This window comes from Solea solea, chromosome 9 (assembly GCF_958295425.1).
Source record: "Solea solea chromosome 9, fSolSol10.1, whole genome shotgun sequence".
NCBI lineage: Eukaryota > Metazoa > Chordata > Actinopteri > Pleuronectiformes > Soleidae > Solea > Solea solea.
The window spans coordinates 1406756-1425935 of NC_081142.1; the positions used below are offsets into that span (position 1 = coordinate 1406756).

General features: G+C 40.0%; 1 long non-coding RNA gene across 1 annotated transcript; it reads right to left on the minus strand.

Moving 5' to 3' along the window:
* Positions 1 to 321: 321 nt before the first annotated feature.
* Positions 322 to 12525, minus strand: LOC131465901 (uncharacterized). Its single transcript, XR_009241349.1, has 3 exons — positions 12384 to 12525; positions 777 to 832; positions 322 to 689 (listed from the first exon to the last, which is right to left on the minus strand). It is a non-coding gene; the product is annotated as an uncharacterized LOC131465901 (long non-coding RNA).
* Positions 12526 to 19180: the final 6655 nt, after the last annotated feature.

Sequence of the window (19180 nt, forward strand, 5' to 3'; positions counted from 1 at the left end):
GCCTGACACTTTGATGGACCTGATAGCAGCCATCAGCAGACAGATTAAATAGAGACATAAGGAGGAGAATGGTGAGAAAAGACGATACTTTCAGCAGCTCAATCGATCCAAAGTGATTTATAAAGACTCAGAGGTTTGGAATTTTGGTGCACAGGATGTCCAGTTGTATGTTGGTCCACCACTGGCGTCAGTGGCGGTTGCTGGTCTTTGAAATAGGGGAATCTCATTTTAGGCCCAGTTCCTTTTGTAGAAAATGCTCCCAATGACCAAACTGACTTTGATAATAATGAATGAACAACAACTGAAACAAGGAAATGCTATAATAGTTGTTTTTTTATTTCCAGTGTATGTACAAACACAAATGGCCTATATCTCACATATCTCAGTCTGGGACTGAAACAGAAAAGGCTTTGCTGTCTTGTCAATCAAAAAGTGGTCCCGCCTTTCAGACAGTGCCTCCAATCATCGTGCATCAGCCCAGTGTCCCCACCCGCTCACTGCGCTGGTGGCTCCCAGAGACGCTGAGCTTCCCTGGAAGTGACGATTTTGCCGCATTTAAGCTATTCTGTGCTGTGTCATAGAGATCAGTCGCAGCTGAGCGTCACTGGATTTAATGTGGCCGCTGCAACTGGAATGTTGGAGAGGAAAGATGGATATACTCCTCTCATCCTTGCTGTAGATGAATTCATCTGAGGAGTAAAACAACGGGAGCATGAATTCATTATCAGGGCTCTATGAAGTCCTGTCAAATCCCAGTGCCACGTGATGTCACTCACTGCCTTGTGAAGTGTCGTATCAAAGCCTCCAGTGTTGCCATTTGTTCATCGCCATCCTGGTGTTGAGAAACCAGAGGAGAACATGTTTGGATGAGAAGGTGGAGTTAGAGACAAAGCCCAGGAATAGGTTTAACGTTGTAATGCAACAATTTGTGATGCAGCGGTGTGATGATTTTAACAACTGCAGTGAAAAGTGTCTGAACACAAACCACACAACGCTGAGCACTGGACCACCGGTCCTGTGTGTGTGCCTTTGTGTCTTTGTGCGTTATGTTTTGAGGCAGAGAGACTTTAATTACCTGGATGGTAAATTACCTTATATCTAGGACAAATACACACACATTATGGACCAGGTTTTGGTCTCCATGAGAACTACGGGCCCTGACAAGGTCAGTGTTATGCCAGAAAAGTTCCTAAAGAGATACAAACAGAGAGAGGGAGAGAGAGAGAGAGAGAGAGAGAGAGAGAGACAGAGAGAGAGAGTGAGAGAGAGAGAGAGAGAGAGAGAGAAAGAGAGAGAGAGGCTATCCATAACACTGACATGCCGCAGTGGCAAAGCCCTCTGAGACCAGAATCTCTGTTTCCCTCTCTCTCTCTCTCTCTAACACACACACACACACACACACACACATGAATGCACGCACACACCATTCTGTGTGTCATTAACTGTTTTATTGATCCAAACCACTGATTGGCCTCCCTGTGCATCCAAACAATTAAGCCACACAAGTGTTTACACTTTATATGTATATTTTATAAAGCAGTTTGTCCTGACATCACACACCTGAGCAGAATATTCTGTATCAGAGGGTCATATTTTCTAAAAGGTTTTATCTCACACACACACACACACACACACACACACGTACCTCACCCTCCTCTCGTTTGAAGTGTAACAGCGTCGTTTAGAGGCAGAATATACTGAGGCTTTCATCTCCCTCGTCCACACACACACACTAAAGTGTGGCCCTAAAACATTTCCTCATCCTTCTTTTTTAATTTTACCTTCTTCTGCAGTCTATTAATCTGACCAGAAGATACTTATCCAGACGCTGATTTGCCTGCAGATAAATCTGATGCCATATGGATTGGATTAAGCGTTGGAATGAAGTTCCGTTTATCGTACAGGTTTATGATGGAAGCTGCGGGGTCGGAGTCTGGCTTTCACTTTCAGGTGATTATATCAGGATTAAGATGGAAGTCAATCAATTTTGTTTTCAGTGCAATGAGCCTGTAAATTATAATCACAGGCTCAGACCTTTCACACGCAGTGAAAAATGTCAACCACGTCCACGAATTAAGTACAGAAACACACAGTTTACAGTTTATTATCAAACACTGAGGTCACGCTGTTTTCCAGTAAGACAATTCTAATATTGTTATTTTATTAAATGCAAAACATTGCTTTCAAAAGATTTATAAGATGACAATAATTTCAACATTTTTCAAGTGTAAAAAAATCACAAAACCCAGTTTTCTGCATCACATCATTGTCACCCAGTGTGAAGCTCCTCTGTGTTGATTGGTTTGTGTTGTTAATCAGTCACAGGCTGATGCCTCTGATTAAAATCCCTTTTTTTTGTTATTAATACCCTCTAACTCCTCCTCTTCCTCCTCACATGTGCTGTACAATAGTTATATGGAAGTGTCATTGTGTATTGTGAGGCTTTACTGTGGTCACCTCATGTTAGTTTTTCTTTCTCGTCTTGTCCATTTTGTAGTAACTATAAGAATCCTGTGGTTGGTTTGTCTGCATGCTGATAAGAAAATGACCTACTTTTAACATGAGTTATAATCCTTTAACACAGCATGATGCCCATTTTGTAAATAATGCGCCTATTTCAAGTCAAATAGACGATCAAGCATAAGACCTGCCAATCCTGGCATTCTCATGAAGCTCCACCCCTAAACTTCCTGCCCAGCTGCACCTTGACATTCAAATACAAGCTGTGTCTCAATCCAGGGTCTGGATCCTCACCAGTGTGGATTTGTCGTCTTTGCGTGCAAATGCAAACACAAATGCAAAAGAATGAAAGAATGCAAAAGGGACTTACTTAGTATATTAGTTAAACAGAAGAATTAACATTTGTGGATAAAAGATTTGGAAAAATAAGAAGTTTCACCAGATTTATTTGACCTGTGTTTGTCCGACTACTTCATGCTGAAAATGATCTGCTGTGAATAATGAATAATTATAGAGTTATGACTTATCTGATGTTGTTTAACTATTGTTTGTATATTTCGGTACAAGTCTGTTGTTCAAATCAATAATGTGTGTGGTGAGTAAATCATATCCCAGGTTAGTAACATGTGCCCATGTTTGACTCTCAGCCTGAGATACATCACACACCGGCGGCTGCGTTGATGCATCTCTATTTCCTCCAGTATTAAATTAAATATTTAAAATGTAATAATTGGAGGGTCCATCAAAACTTATTAATAAATCATAAATAATAACAAAACCAAAGTAAAATATGTCCGGTGTGAATCCCTCCTTTCGCCCCGTACCAGGTGGCATTAGCACCAGCAGCCCCGTGGCTGGATAAAGCATTAGACAATGGATGGGTGGATTGCAATTTATGTCATGAAAAGTCATCCACCTTCACCTGTGCACAGATAGCAGTGCCAATGTCTTCACAGTGTGGATGTAAACACCAACACTTGGCTTGACACCATCTTGGCAATTAATAAACTGCATTAGTGGTAAATGTGTGAGATACTGACTCTCTTGAGCTCAGCGAAGTCTAAAACCTTTCCTTTTATTCACACGTCCACTTTGGGACACAAACAACACTTTGTTTACAATTTCTTCTTATTGGTCAACAACACAGAGGTGAAGGAAACCCATCGTGGAAGGATCTGCTCTCTCTCTCTGTGAGGACAACACAAGGTGTCCCAGACATGGCATTGAGTGTCGTCTGATACGACACGACACGAGATATAAAAACATCTATTTATGCCCAAACTCTTCCTTTCTTCTTCGTGTCGGGCTGTAATCCATCTTAGATCATACTGTCTGACTCATGCATTAGTCATTTATGATGCATGCAAGCTGCTGCTAAGAGAAAGCAAAGATCAGCCAAGATGAAGTTATGTTACAATGTCTGAGGTAGGAAAATGAAGCAGGCTCTCACAAGGACAGGAAAACCAAAATCTCTCTCTCCCTCGCTCCCTCCCTCTCTCTCTCTCCCTCTCTCTCTCTCAGAGATAAGGCCAACTCCACCACCCACCCTACAGCTAACAACACCAGGCAAACAGAAAGTATGAAGCAAATATAAACAGCTATTTATATGCAACAGAGAAAACAACGGCCGAGTTCTGACAAAGCTACACAAACCGCCTACGACCGCCACGCCATTCACTGCCCTCTCCCTCTCCCTCTCTCTCTTTCTGTTTCCCATGGTGTATTCAACTTCTCTGACATCTCTCTCTCCCTCTCTTTGTCCCACTCTCCTTCTGTCTCTCTCCCTCTCGCTCTACTTCCTCCACACATTCTCACTCGCTCCTTCATTCCTCATCTCTCCTTTGCCGATTATAGCAGCCCGGCTTCCTGTGCTTTGTGCCACTAAATACAGCACAAATCACACACTCACACATTCATGCTCACGACATGTTTTTTTCTTAAAGCAGAACTATGCAGGAGTTTTACTGTAATTTAACAGTTTCAGAATCATTACGATGATTAAATGTCTTGTTGCGGGGAGATTGGGGGCTGTCTCCACTCCACCTGCTGTCTGTTAGCGGAAAACCAGCCTTGCAAGATCAGGGACACTGACCGGGCGTCCTCAGAATCAGGAGGTCTCACAAAGTCTCAGGTCTTGTGAGTAACACAAATTGTTTCACAGCAGTACACACACACACACACACACACCTAAGCCTTTAAAATCAAGGTAGCGATCGCACTACTTTCGACATTAATCTTGGCATAGCCAGTGAAAAGCAGCAGAAAAAAAACGTTAATAAGAGAAAACAGAGCAAGGGGCCACACACACACACACACACGCACACACACACACACACACACACACACACTCACACACGTAAACATTTCAACGGCTTTTTTTCAAATGGTGAGAACAAAAAAAAAAACACAAAAGCATGCAAAATGTGAAAACCAGACTTGCAAAGTTCTGCTTAAAATAAGATTCAGACTGAGACTGATGTTTAAAATCAGCAGCTTCAGAAAAAAGTGCTGCCACCTGACTGACTGCATCAGTAAGTCAGAGGGTGATTCTGGTTAATCATAATTGCAGGTTAATGTAATGTAACGGACACAGAATTGCCTTTTCTGCAAATGCTGTCTCTCCAGCTCCGTCACTGACCATTGTACAAACTTGAAAGCAAAAACAGTAGGTGTCGTGTAGAGGACCACACATGCACCACTTCTCCTGTATGAGAGCTTAGGTCACCAGGATGAAAGGAAAGAAGAGGAAGGACACAGATAAATGAGGAGCAATGGCCTCACTCTCCCTCTACACCACATATTCTCACATTAAGACACATTTACAGGAACAGAAAGAGCTTTTTCTCTCTTTACTCTATCATCATTTCATCCAGATTTTTGCAAAAGAAAAGAAAGACACAAAGTTAGCAACAAAGTCAAACAAAAACTCCAAAGCACTTTCTTTAAAATTATAATTGCATTATAATTGCAGTGGCATGGTCGTGTTAAACTGCATATGTACATATAATACAGTAATGCTGTAGCAGCATGAATGTGTTTTTGCTCGTCGCTAGGAGGTAATGTGTGTGTGTGTGTGTGTGTGTGTGTGTGTAGGTATGTCCATGTGTGGGTTGTGTCTGGCTGGGAATTGTTTTGCTTGATGCAGAGAGAGGAGAAGCAGGGTGCTTATATTTCTATTGCCCGCTAACAGCTTTTATACCATCATATAGCCAATTTCTGCACGTCCATCCACAGAAACTGTATGTACGAAAGTACGTGTCAGTGAAAGGATCAAATAAACACCCACAGACTGCAGTGACGGCTTCAAGTTTCCTTTTTGGATCAAGCACGTCGGACAGAACCCTGTGTTCCCCTCTCAGTGACTGATTTGGTTTTGATTGTCACGATACAAATACTGTACATAAAATGTATATAAATAACATTTGCAGTTGTTGCTAATGTGGTGCTGATGTGATTCATCATTGTTGGGAGCACTTTATTTGACAAAAACATCAGTAATGGGCTGCAGTGTTTGAACTAAACACATGTACATGATTCCATGGCGACTGCCAATGGTCAAGATGACACTTGGAAAGTTTGTAATTTCTCAGCTTCTGGAGGAGCTCCATCCCAAAAGTATTTTAATGAGTATTTTATTAAACTATGGCTAAAACTCAATCAACTATTTTTCAGTGAGTGTAAATTCCACTGAGCAATTCTGAGGAATTACCAAAACCCTGCCAGCCCTTCTACGTAACATATGCCTATTTGATGCTACATCACTCCAAATCCTCTGCAGCATAGTTAAAATAAGCCTTTATCGTGATAAACTGCTGAATATCTGAGTTTCTTTCAGCAGTTCTAGCTGTTGTGCTTCATCCTTACCTTCATCAGTCAAGAGGTAAAACAAATCAATTCCTGTGAGCAGTGCAGGTATGTCATTGGGTGACATGAGAAAACGTTACTTTTATGAGAGTCTCGTGGAACTGATAAGCTTCATTAGCTGTGTGTAAACTTGGTAAAAGGCTTTGCCGATTGTGAAGAACAATTTGACCTCTGTGATGGAATCTTCCTCCCTCTTGAGGGATCTAATCTGTACTTCCTGCCTCCCGCTGACAAAGAGCTGTTTGAACTCTGAAAAGATGCTTATGTGTTACTGTACTCTCCCCTGCAGGTACCTGCTTTATACAGCCAAACACTTTCTCTCGCTCCAAAACCTCTGTTTAACCACCGTTATTGTTGATTTATTGTTTTTAGGTCAGGTTTCTTTCTGTGCACCTCGAGCTGTGGGAAACCAAAGCAACATCACACTTTACTGGTTGCTGCCCCGGCTCACTGCTCCCTTCCTCTCCCCCTTTAACCTGCCGCTGAGGATTGTTGTGTTTATCTGCTGTTTTATGCTCCATACTTGGAAACAGATGAGAACATATGGCTACAGAATATCACTGCACCCAGGAGGATGTGGCTTATAGCCCAGACTGGAACAGGTGGAATGTGCCAAGAGTGACGACACAGATTCAATATATTGTGTAACAAACATGTGCATCTTTGCAGCCAATTAACGAGATGTTGAGTCCAATTTCAAATGAAGAAAAAGTATTTCACAATAAAGATGTTAGTCTCACGTTAAACCTGTATTAATCAAGATTTTCGTATTGAGTACATACTGTCAATGTAAATAAAGGCAGATGATAGGACAGCTCACAAACGTGAAGTTAAAACACCTGGATCGCCCCCTGGTGGCTGGCTGCAGTACATGTCCTTAGCTCCACCCCTCACACTAAAATCCAAACTTATACTTTTCAAAATACATTTTTTTTTAGTTTCTGTTCAATCACAGTAAAATATAACATAGGGGTTTTTCAGTTTCTATTCTCCCCTAGTAAAAGAACTAGGGATGGAGCGATACCAATATCACAAACTGGAGTATCTACTGATACCGATATTATTCCAATCAATTTTAGACCAATTATGAACAAGCTGTTAATTAACTAGTACGTGTAGTAGAGTAATAGAAAAGCAACAGACCTAACAGTCATGAAATGCATTTATCCTCACTAAAACAACCCTGGAGTTTCCAAAATTAAATCTCAGTTTCTGTTCATCTGCACTTAGACACTAACCCACTTTTTTTCAAAATTAAACAGGACATCGGTGTTTCCAAAACACTCTGGAACTTGCCATTTTCACCTCAGTGTCTTTTTTTCCAGCTAAGTAACAACACACACCTACTTCAACATAAGCTTCCTGCAGTCACACACTCTGATGGTCAACTTAAAAAGAAGAGCTGATAAGAGCAGCTCTCATTAAAATGGGTGGTGCTTTTATCCTGCAGCTTATCTCATTAAAATCCTGACTTTTGTTCTCTTTCAGCTCCGTCACTCAAACTCATTGTTTGGGCTTCTTTAATAAGGTGAAAGAACTAGAGCCAAATGATTACTCGGCCTGGTTGCATTTCAGCCATGTTTCTTTCTTTCTTTAACATGGTTCCTTTTGTCAGTTTAATTTGGCTCAAATAAAACATCCAGATAAAAATGTTTATTGCCTTCAGCAAACTGTATTTCTCTAGAGCTATTAATTCATTATCTCCTTGTATTGATAACCCTCTGAACCATGTGAAGCAGTCTCTTGGGCTTTTTTTTCTTCTTGTCTATCTTTATAAACTGTTTGGACATGTTTCACCACAACAGCAACGACAGACAATACAAAACACCATAGTTTCAACAATGCAGAGCAGATATTCTCCCAATGCATATGATGCACACTGAATGTGTTTGAATGTGTAATAATGATATTATGAGACATGTTCCTACGACTGTTCACAGAATTTTTGTCACATGACTCTATCACAGATTTGAAAGCTTAAAGTTAGGCTATTTTCAGTAAAATAAATTTCACTTTATCCTACGTCAGTTTGTTAGTTAGCTTGAAAGATCGAGGAATACAGGTTCCAATTAGATGATATGCAACAAACTCAGTCACCCTCCAGACTGGTCAGTCAGTCAGTCATCATCTACCGCTTTATCCTCCACCAGAGGGTCGCGGGGGGTGCTGTGCCAATCTCAGCTACATCGGGCGATAGGCGGGGTACACCCTGGACAGTTCGCCAGTCCATCGCAGGGCCACACACAGAGACAGACAAACAACCATCCACTCTCACACTCACTCCTATGGTCAATTTAGAGTGTTCAATTTACCTATCCCCACATTGCATGTTTTTGGACTGTGGGAGGAAGCCGGAGAACCCGGAGAGAACCCACGCACACACGGGGAGAACATGCAAACTCCATGCAGAAAGGCCCTTGTTCAAACCGGGGCTCGAACCCGGGTCTTCTCGCTGCAAGGCGAGAGTGCTAACCACTACACCACCGTGCGGCCCCCTCCAGACTGGTATTAGGTGAAATATAATAAGATCAAAGCCAACTTTAAATTAGTATAAAGGGTTGTTTAAAAATAACACTTCACGCAACCTAAAGATTCTCCTCCAGTGCACGCCATGCATTATTATACCAGTTAATCATTGGCTGCAGTGTGAAGTACGAAGTTAAATTATCCCAGTACTGAGTTGGAGATGGTAAATGCAGCATTGAACTCACAAAGTTGATGCGTGGGGGAAGCACATTCATTTTAATAGCAGATACAAATGTGTCGAAAACAACAGCAGTGCAACGTCACTAAGCAGATCAATCACTGTTTTTGGAAGAAATTATAATTCTACATGGCAAATTATTTACTCGTACGTGAAAACCAACAGACCCAACAGTCATGACATGAATGCTGCTGATTCTGTGTAATTGAATCAGTAGTTGAAAGAGGTGTGTTCAAGAAAATAGCAGTGTGGTGTTCAATTAGTGAGGTCATTCATCTGTGAAAAACCAGGTGTCAAACACGTGGCCCGTATTTAAGTACAAAGGCACCAAATCATGCTGGTTATAGTGCAAAATGGGTCGTTCCAGTAAGAACAATGTACTTTGATTAAAAAGCTGACTGGAGGGGGGAAAACATACAGAAATGCAGAAAATAAAAGCTGCTAAACTATGATTTCAAATGTTTTAAAATGTAGACGTAGAAAACTACAATTCGAATGCATCGAAGAAAAGCCAAAGACCCAGCCAATGATCAGCTCCAGGGAGATCACAGAAGGTCTAAAGTTACCTGTGAGTACGGTGACAATGAGAAGATGCCTATGTGAAGTCAAGCGATCGGCAAGAAGCCCCTGAATAAATCCTGTTGTTGAAATAACGACATGTGCCAAAGAGGTTACAATTTGCCGCAGACAGTTTGTCAGATGACCCCCAAACACTGAAGTCAACCCACGGTACACTGTGAAGACAGTGAAGCATGGTGAAGCAAGCATGAAGATTTGGCTTATTGATCGCATACCAGGGATCACAGATCAGTTTAAATACACCCAAATACTTGAAGAGGATGGTTAAATAGCTTGTTGTGGGGAGATTGGGGGCTGTCTCCACTCCCCCTACCGTCAGTTAGTGGAAAACCAGCCTTGCAAGATCAGGGCTGCCAACCTGGAGTCCTTCACACACACTGTACTGAATCAGGAGGTCTTGGGTCTTGCAAGAAACATGATTGGCTTAAGGCACTACACACACACACACACACACGCCCTAGCCATGTAGCAGCTACAAGATCAAGGCAGCAATAGCAGAAAACCATCGTCAGAGGAAGCAGAAACGACTGTCTGACCAAGCAAGAGCCCACACAAGAGTAATCCACAGACGCATGTAAAAGCAAAATATATATATAAAATATAAATAAATAAATAAATAAAAAACTACCGTAAGCATGCTCGACCATTTTAATGAACGATATCTGTTGCAGGTTTGTTTTCAATGGTTAGGTGGAACTCCGTAGAGAAAAAGGACCTGCAAAGTTCCACTTAAAGGCATGGCTATATGATTGGCTATTATTACCATCCAATGGTGCATGTGGCATGTGAAAGGGGACAATATACGATATTTATATATATTTTACCCTCCCCTGCTGCTTATAAGATCGAGCTATCAGCTAAGCTAATAGATGAGTCAGCCACTCTGTTCTTTCCTTTGTCGTCTAGCGTTTTTCACATGCTTTGGTGTCGTGAGTGTCTGATTGTGTCCTCCATTTTCACAGCAAAAGAACATAATATCACTGTCTTATTTCTCTGATGGGCTGTGAAGGCTTTCAAAATGTATCTTCATACATTCTGTATATTATATTGTTTACCGCCACACCACCACCCCAAGGTCCAACGTACTGTATGTACACATTTCATATAAAAAGTGACAGCCCTAGTGTCTGGACAGTTCCTTTTCCCCGGACCTGCTTGGAGGTTTGCACTGAGCAAATCCCATGAGTAATCTCCCTACACCTTTCCAAAGTCACTGAACTGCTGCTGTGGAAAACCTCTCAAATTCTCTATGGTGGCTGGACAGTTCAGATTGTTTTCCTGACCTTGTCGGGTAGATCGAGCACTCCATTAGCACAGCACACACAGGATCTCACTTCTGTCTCCTCCCAATTCCTTCTTCCTCTGTCTGTCTGTCTGTCTGTCTGTCTCTCCTCTTTAAATTTCTGTTTGTCCTAACTTTCTGGGGGGAGGGGCTCTATCTTCCCCTGCTTTCAGCTGCACCACTTAATTTTATTTTTATATTTTTAATGATGCTGATTTTACTTTTTCTGTTTTCCTCCTGCCTCAACAAGTACACTCTACTCCACTCTGACATAAACACCGGCCTCGTCAGGACCAGTAGTCCTCATGGCGTTCAAAACCTGGTCCTAATGTGACATAATCTCTTTTCTTAAGTTATAAGTTACAATGTCAAGGTTAGGGATAACACTTTAATTAGGCTGTTGATTGGAAGTGGAAGTGAAGGCTGTGTCCTTCTGACTGAATTAGATAAAATATTATGTTTTTGTTACATATTTTTATTTTATAGTCATGCCAGCATCTTCCCTTCCTTTCCCATAGCCTCTTGATGGTGTTGTAAAATAGAATGGAATTCAGTATTTGAAAATTATGTAATTTAATTTCTAAAGATAAGAAAAGAGTAAAAAAAAATGTAAACATTGCATTGCTATTGAATCACATGTGCAGTATAAACTACAACTAAAACTACTCCAAACTTTTTAGATGACCAGAGGTACATGAATCACCTCAGCTGGGAAACATTCCTAGCTCCTTTTTGTTTTATGTTTTCACAAAAACTAAATCAATAGTTCAGGCTTAAATCAAAAAGAGGAAGAAAGGTTTCATGGACGAAATGTTATTTTGATTGATATTTATTCAATGGAACTTTGGAACTTTTTTACTCTTTTAAAGAAAGAACCAAAGAAAGAACATAACATTAGACATGACATGAAAACAAATATTCCCAATGAGCTAGTTTATATAATTTAAAAACAAGTCTCTGTAGTATTGCATGTGACACTCGTCTCATGTACCTATGGGGCGGGGCCTGGGTTACTCTTATGATATTCCCTTATGAATACAAAATGACTAAAAAAAACTGTTCTTTAGTTGAAAGTAATTTTTAAATCCAGAATAAAGAAAATAAAATTGAATGAATCACTTGAAATGATATGAGGGACCCACACTCATTCACACACACGCACACCTGGTCCACAGCAGCAGCAGCACGCAGCAGCACCATCCACGCAGGCCAAACGAACCACAGCTCACACACAAGAGCTTCGCTTCCCTCCTTAATGCCGTCAAAATGTCCGTCTTTGTCTCCTGAATTACATACACAAGCTAAATTCTAAGTCCACATGCTACTTCAGGCCGATTTAGCGTTAACTCGATTAACCGACCACAATACAGAGCAGAGAGCAAGCTAATCACATACGACGCTAAGCTAACGGCTAGTCGCGGTTAGCATTAACAGTTCGTTTTACTTAACTTAACTTAATCACAGTTTTCAAAACACTCGCGTGTTCATAATTACCTGTCGGTCGGTCACAAAGTTCCTCACATCAGGTAACTGGCCGTTCACCATAAGAATAAAAACTTAGGACCACTAAATTACTTCACACTTGACTTAGTTAATTAACTTGTGTCTCACCAGAACTAACTGCCCTGCGGTTGACCTGAGCCACCGGAGCGTTACACATGCCAATATTACCGTAATGATTAAAAATATACATATAAAAAAAACTACCGTAATGATTAAAAATATGAATATAAAAAAAACTACCGTAATGATTAAAAATATACATATAAAAAAAACTACCGTAATGATTAAAAATATGAATATAAAAAAAACTACCGTAATGATTAAAAATATAAATATAAAAAAACTACCGTAATGATTAAAAATATAAATATAAAAAAACTACCGTAATGATTAAAAATATAAATATAAAAAAAACCTACTGTAGTGATTATAAATATAAATATTAAAAAACTATCGTAATGATTAAAAATATAAATATAAAAAAAACCTACTGTAGTGATTATAAATATAAATATTAAAAAACTACCGTAATGATTAAAAATATAAATATAAAAAAACCTACTGTAGTGATTATAAATATAAATATTAAAAAACTACCGTAATGATTAAAAATATAAATATAAAAAACCTACCGTAATGATTAAAAATATAAATATTTAAAAAAACTACCATAATGATTGGCAAATCATAAAACAAATAATAACAGTGAGTCTAACTAATACACAATCATTTTATCAAATGTTTAAACTGTTATGTATTTATACCACATTTATGAATTTTTCACATTTCCAAACATTTTGAACTTTATGAATTATTAATATATATAATATATATAAATTGTTATCACTAAAAGTCTAACAGTCAGTTTTTTATTTCCCCATTTTTACTAGAGCATGAAAACAGGATGTTCTAAATATTGAGTTTGACGAATTAGATAATAATATATCATATATTTTTAATTTCCAGATTCCCTGAAGAATATGAAGGAATATATCAGTGTGCTTGGGGCTTTCTTCCGTTACAGTCTAATAAATATGTGTGGATGTGTGTTTTCATTTACACTCAGCACCAGGCTGATAATTCCAATGTGGGCGTCGTATTAATATTCCTCCGTCTCTCCCTGAACACTGTTGGGGCTTACTGTGGCACATTATGTTAAATGATGCATGAAAACAGTGATAAATGTGGGTCAGGTCAAGAAGGATAAATGTACTCATACCAGTGATATATCAAGAATATATTTTATTACATTATATTATATTATATTCATAACTAGTATATTTTAACATTTGAATATGGCTGCAGATTGTTGTGAGTTATATACACTGACTTTGTTTTCCCTCCAGTTTTTTCTGTTTTCAAATCTTCTCACTTGTGTTTTGTGGCTGGACTGATCTCATACATGTTTTGTGACATTAGATATCAGACTGGATATCTAATGAATTCTAGATTCTGTTCAGATTTTCCACTTGTGACTTTATAACTTGTGGATAAGCGTTGTCTCTTTATTTCCTCGAAATGAACACAGGCCACAGCAGGAGAACCACAGAGAAGGTTCATGGATGTTGTGAAGGAGGACATGGGGACAGTTGTTGTAACAGAAAAGAAGGTTTTTCTCTACTATAGAGTTTGTATGCGTGGGTTTTTTTCTGGGTTCTCCAGTTTCCTCCCACCTTCCAAAAACATGCGGTTAATTGGACGTTCTAATTCAACCGTAGGTGTAAATGTTGTGATTGGTTGTTCATCTCAGTGTGTTTACCCTGTGATGGGCTGGTGAACTGTCCAGGGTGTAGCTCGCCTTTCTCTGTCAGCTGGGTTTGGCTCCAGCGACCCTGAGACCCTCATGTGGAGGATGAAGCAGTAGACGATGAACTAATAAAGGCTATCTATACAAATATGACATTTGAAGCAATGTGTATGACTCTGGTTGTGTTGCTGCTCTCCACCGAGCGCTACCATCAGTCTCTTTTTGCTTTACATTCGTGCCAACCCACCATGACGTCACCCACTGATTTGTTAACTGCCCTTTTGAAGCCTTTTAGGTTTAGTACTTTGGGCCAGTGCCATCCTTTCTTTAATTAAACCAGAATTAACTATTTTTGTAAGTGCAGTATTGGAGCGCTCATCCACTGCAGGTCCAGCTACACCTGCAACTATGGATTGATTGAAGGAATTCACATCATCTATCTTGGCGTTAATTACTTTTCATAAAAGTAACACAAAGTGCTTCACATAAAAACTCATAAACACTGATATACTCACACACAACACCAATAAAATGAAAATTAAAAACAAAAAAAAACAAATGAGGAAATGCTACCTCGCTAAATGAGGAGCTGCCAGAGGCAGAGAAGAAGAAAAGAAAACAAATTAAGAACTCATAAAACTCAATAATTATTATAAAAAGCCTAAATGAGAAAAATAATCACAATTCAAATATAAATAGTCTATGATTTGTACAGAGCTTCATTTTTTCATCTCATCACTGCGTTTATTTGTGATTATCTGAAATATTTGGTTCAGATGAATAAACAGTGATGGACTCTTTGTTGTCCCGTTCCTGTCCTCAGACTGGGACAGTCGCTCTTCATTAACGTGTCTCCTCACAGGAGCACAGAGGAGGAGAAAGAGCCTCCATGTTCACCACGTTGTTATTATGACAGTGTTTTGATGCCGCTTGTTTCCTTCTTCCTTTTCGCAGCTCACTTGCCCTTGTTTCATCTTCTTGTCTGACGTCTGCGTGTTGTTATGCATGCCACCATGCCGCTTCATTGTGTTTGGCGCGTTCCATCTCCCTCCTCATCTTCTTCATCGTCTCTGTCAGAAGTTGCCATGCGCCGCATTGATGCTAAGTTTGTCGCCTTTTGGAAATTGTTGTTTCAAGATACTTCTGCAACAAATATAAAAACTTTTCTTTGCTTTGTGTGTTTGTGTTTTTGTCTGGTCACAAAATATCTGGTGAATGTACTTCTGCTTTATCACCTACACAGAACAAATATATTGTATTTTGCTGACTCCAGAAATAAAAGTTTATCATCATACCGCTCTGGAAGAATGTATTAAAAGACCTTTACACTGAAATGTACAGTGTGCGTGTGGCTGTTTTGTGATAAGCTTGGTGTTTGCCCGTTTATTGGTCTTCCAACAAAACAGTACATATATTACAACTTTAAAAGAACAACAGTAGCAGTTTAATCAAGCTTTTCACGGTTCTACAGCACCTACCAAATGGGACATATATCACACAAGGAGCAAGTGCTTAGTATCAGTGGAGAGAAAAAAAGGATATTTACCCGAATAATAATAATACTAATAATAATAATAACTTAGATTTATAAAGCGCCTTTAGAAGAGGGGCTCTCATTCACAACGATTGACCTGTGATCGACCTTTTGTGTGTGTTGAAAAAGAGTGTATTACAGATATTAGATTAAAGATGGCTTTGACTGCCTTTCTTCAGCTCTAATTCTTTGTCTCGTTGCGTCCTTCAGCTTCATCATGTCAGGTCAGACAGCGCTGACAAAGCAGTCTGTCTGTCTGTCTGTCTGTCTGTCCATCCGACCGACCATCCATCCATCCGTCCATCTGTCCAAACCGCTCTGTCAGCAACCCGACAAAGCCAATATCTCTCCATCTCTCGTTGATCCTCAATCAGCTTCGCTGTGGGACGAGTTACGGTGACACGCTGGAATAAACTAACTTAATTTGCACGTGTTGGAAAATGATCATATCAGGTAGATTATTGTTTTTTACAGTGATAATTATTATTATTCCCACCATTTGAAATCCCGTGTTATGTTACATAATTGTTTGAGAAACACAGGTTGTCATGTTTGAAAGTAAGACCTGCTGTGAGGTAACTTTACAGCGCATAGACATAGCTGAAGGTGGGAGATGAGGCAGGAAGTGAGAGATGGAGGTGGCATGTGAAGGAAGGCAGCATCAGTAGATCCATATTTAAATAGGGCTCAGAACTAATGGGTGCAGTGACTTGTATAACTCTGCTTATTAACAAACCATGAAAATCTGTGAGTCTAACATTTTTATTAGTCTCTCTGATCTTAGAGGAAACAGTGATTACTTACATTTCAGGCGGCCACCATCTTTTTTCCCCACTCTTCTTTTCCTCATCCCATTTTCTATCCAGACAGCTGTCAGAAGGCCACCGGGGCTATTATACTGACATGAGATACACCATGTCAGCCTTGGGCATCTCTGTCTCCGCATCTTCGCCCCTCCTCTCACCCATCTGCCCATCCTCCCTCTCTCCTCTCTCATATTGTGTTATATAACAGGTTTTCTGATCTCTGGCCACTTCTGTTGCCAGGTGACAAAAGAAAAACACAGGATTAAGTGGTCAATCTGCATTATTGACAAACTGTCTTATATACCTATGTTTTGTTCCCAGACAGCCATCATTCAAATAAAATAAAAAGAATATATATATATTATATTTATTTACTTCCTCCAACAAGAGAGTGGGGAGCTTCACAGTGGTTTCCAGGCTCAGTGACAGTGAAGCAATGACAATGAGCTTCCTTAGGAAACTGCTGTTCAATGAGAAGTTTGAGACTCTGCAGGTTCAGACCGTCAGTGTGTGACGCATTTTAAAACACTACAGAACTGCAATACATTCAGGGCCAAGCTGACAAAACTGGGCTGTGAGTGTCCTTGTTTGTTTAGGTTTTTAAACTCCCACAATGTTTTTGTCTGGTTTTTACAAGATGGCTGCTGCAACTCCTCCTCCTCGAGAGTAGACGCATGCGAATGAATAAGCAAACAAATAGTTATGTTAATAACTCGACCTTCAGTCCTGACAGACTGAGTTTACTTCTGTCTGTTATGACTGACGAGCACAATAAACAAAAAAATAAAAGAGGACTTCTTTGCACACACCTCACATTCCTTAATACATAAAGGAACCATGGTGGCCTCCGCATATCAGAACACTCTTTCCTATTCTCTTCCATTCTCTCCCACTCCCCTGGACCTCCTCTGCTCCTCCTCCATCTTTCAGTTTATGCATTGGGTTTATATAAGTGGAACTGTTCATCTTTTTTTGCAAGAAAGCCTCCTCTTCACAGTTATTGTGAGGCTATGAAAACCAAACTCATATTATTTTTAAATGGGACAATGGCAGCTCAGTGGCAGAGAGTGAGTCTTTCAACTGGATTCACAGCTCCGCTAGTTGTGTCCTTGGACATTGCTCCAGACATCTGTGCCACAGTGTGCAAATGCGTATGGGTTCTATTATTTGTTTTTCCTACATACTGTAGTAGTATGTTTAATCAATGATAGAAACCTTTTCTTTTTCTTTTTGACTGAAACTGAAACTGAAGTTTTACGAAAACAAATCAGTTTCCCATGAAGTTTCTGCTCCACAGACAGAAAATCCCTAATGTTTTAATGCACACATTTGTGACCCTGGTATCAGGAGCTGACCATCTGTCCCATCACTTAACATCATGTTATAATGAACCTTGTCCTTGACCTTGTTTTCCTTTAAACACAACATGTGTGGCTTTGGCACAGCTGATACTAAATATATTTGCGATAGCAATGTTTTTATAATAGTAATAACACGTTTGGTTGTGTTAAGTTGTGTAATTATGTTGTCCACATTATTGTTTACATAATGTTGCATCATAACTGTGTTTTTATCGTAAGTACACATCATTCCATATCAAAACAAGCGCTTTTACTTTATTATTCTGTGAAATACCATCATGAATATCTGTTATAATTTTAATCTCACATTCTCTTGACCGGCCCTCTCCTGACCAGACTAGACACTCATTGGCCCCAGGTCATTTGACTTTGACACCTCTGACTTAGATGCTGAAGCATTTCACAAGCAGAGGGTTCATCGTCTGAACGCCATGAACATCTGCAGCAGGAATATCGTGACTGATGCTTATCATGTTACAGTGATGCTCCTTCTCTCTCTCTCTCTCTCTTTCTCTGCCTCTTTTATTGTGTTTATCTGTGTTGTTCCGCCCACGTCCTCGACATCGGTTAGCGCACACACACCTCCACGACACACACAGTTGCAGGCCTTGTTTGCAGGGACACATACTCGACTGGTAAACAGGGCCTGAAGGGGCTCTTAGCACGACAAACAATGGCTGACCTTGGAGAGCTGGTTGTCATTTGAACAGCTGTATTGTTGGTCCTGTTAGTGTTTACTGGGACACAAGTTCCCCACTAGTCTCATTCCTGCACCAGCAGCTAATGCTAATAACACACCTCCATTGTATCCACAAAAAAAAGGAGAGAAATGATGTCTGGAGAAATCATATGGTGCATACTAATACAGACACACACACACACACATATGGAAACATGGACGAGCAGCAGAGGAGACGCACTTTACATTCACACACTGTGACACAGTGATGCTTTTAAAGTTGCACCGTGTCACATGAGATCCACATCTCCACCGCCGCCGCCTCTGATTACTTCTTCTCTCACAACACGCATGAACATTCACACACGCACACACACACACACATATACATGCACACGCACACACACACACCGACGCCTGCATTAAATTCTAACACACGTGCGTCGAGTGACGGCACAGACATTAAAGCGTTTTGACTGGCAGGAAGCCCCAGACACCCAGATGAATATTCACCGTGACACACCAACAAACACGAGGACGACGAGGGGCTCTGTCCTCTCAGGATTGAGAGACAACATATATATATATATATTGTATATACTGTAGATATATAATATCACATCAGGATTAGCAACTCCAGCCGACACACAGGTCAGTGACG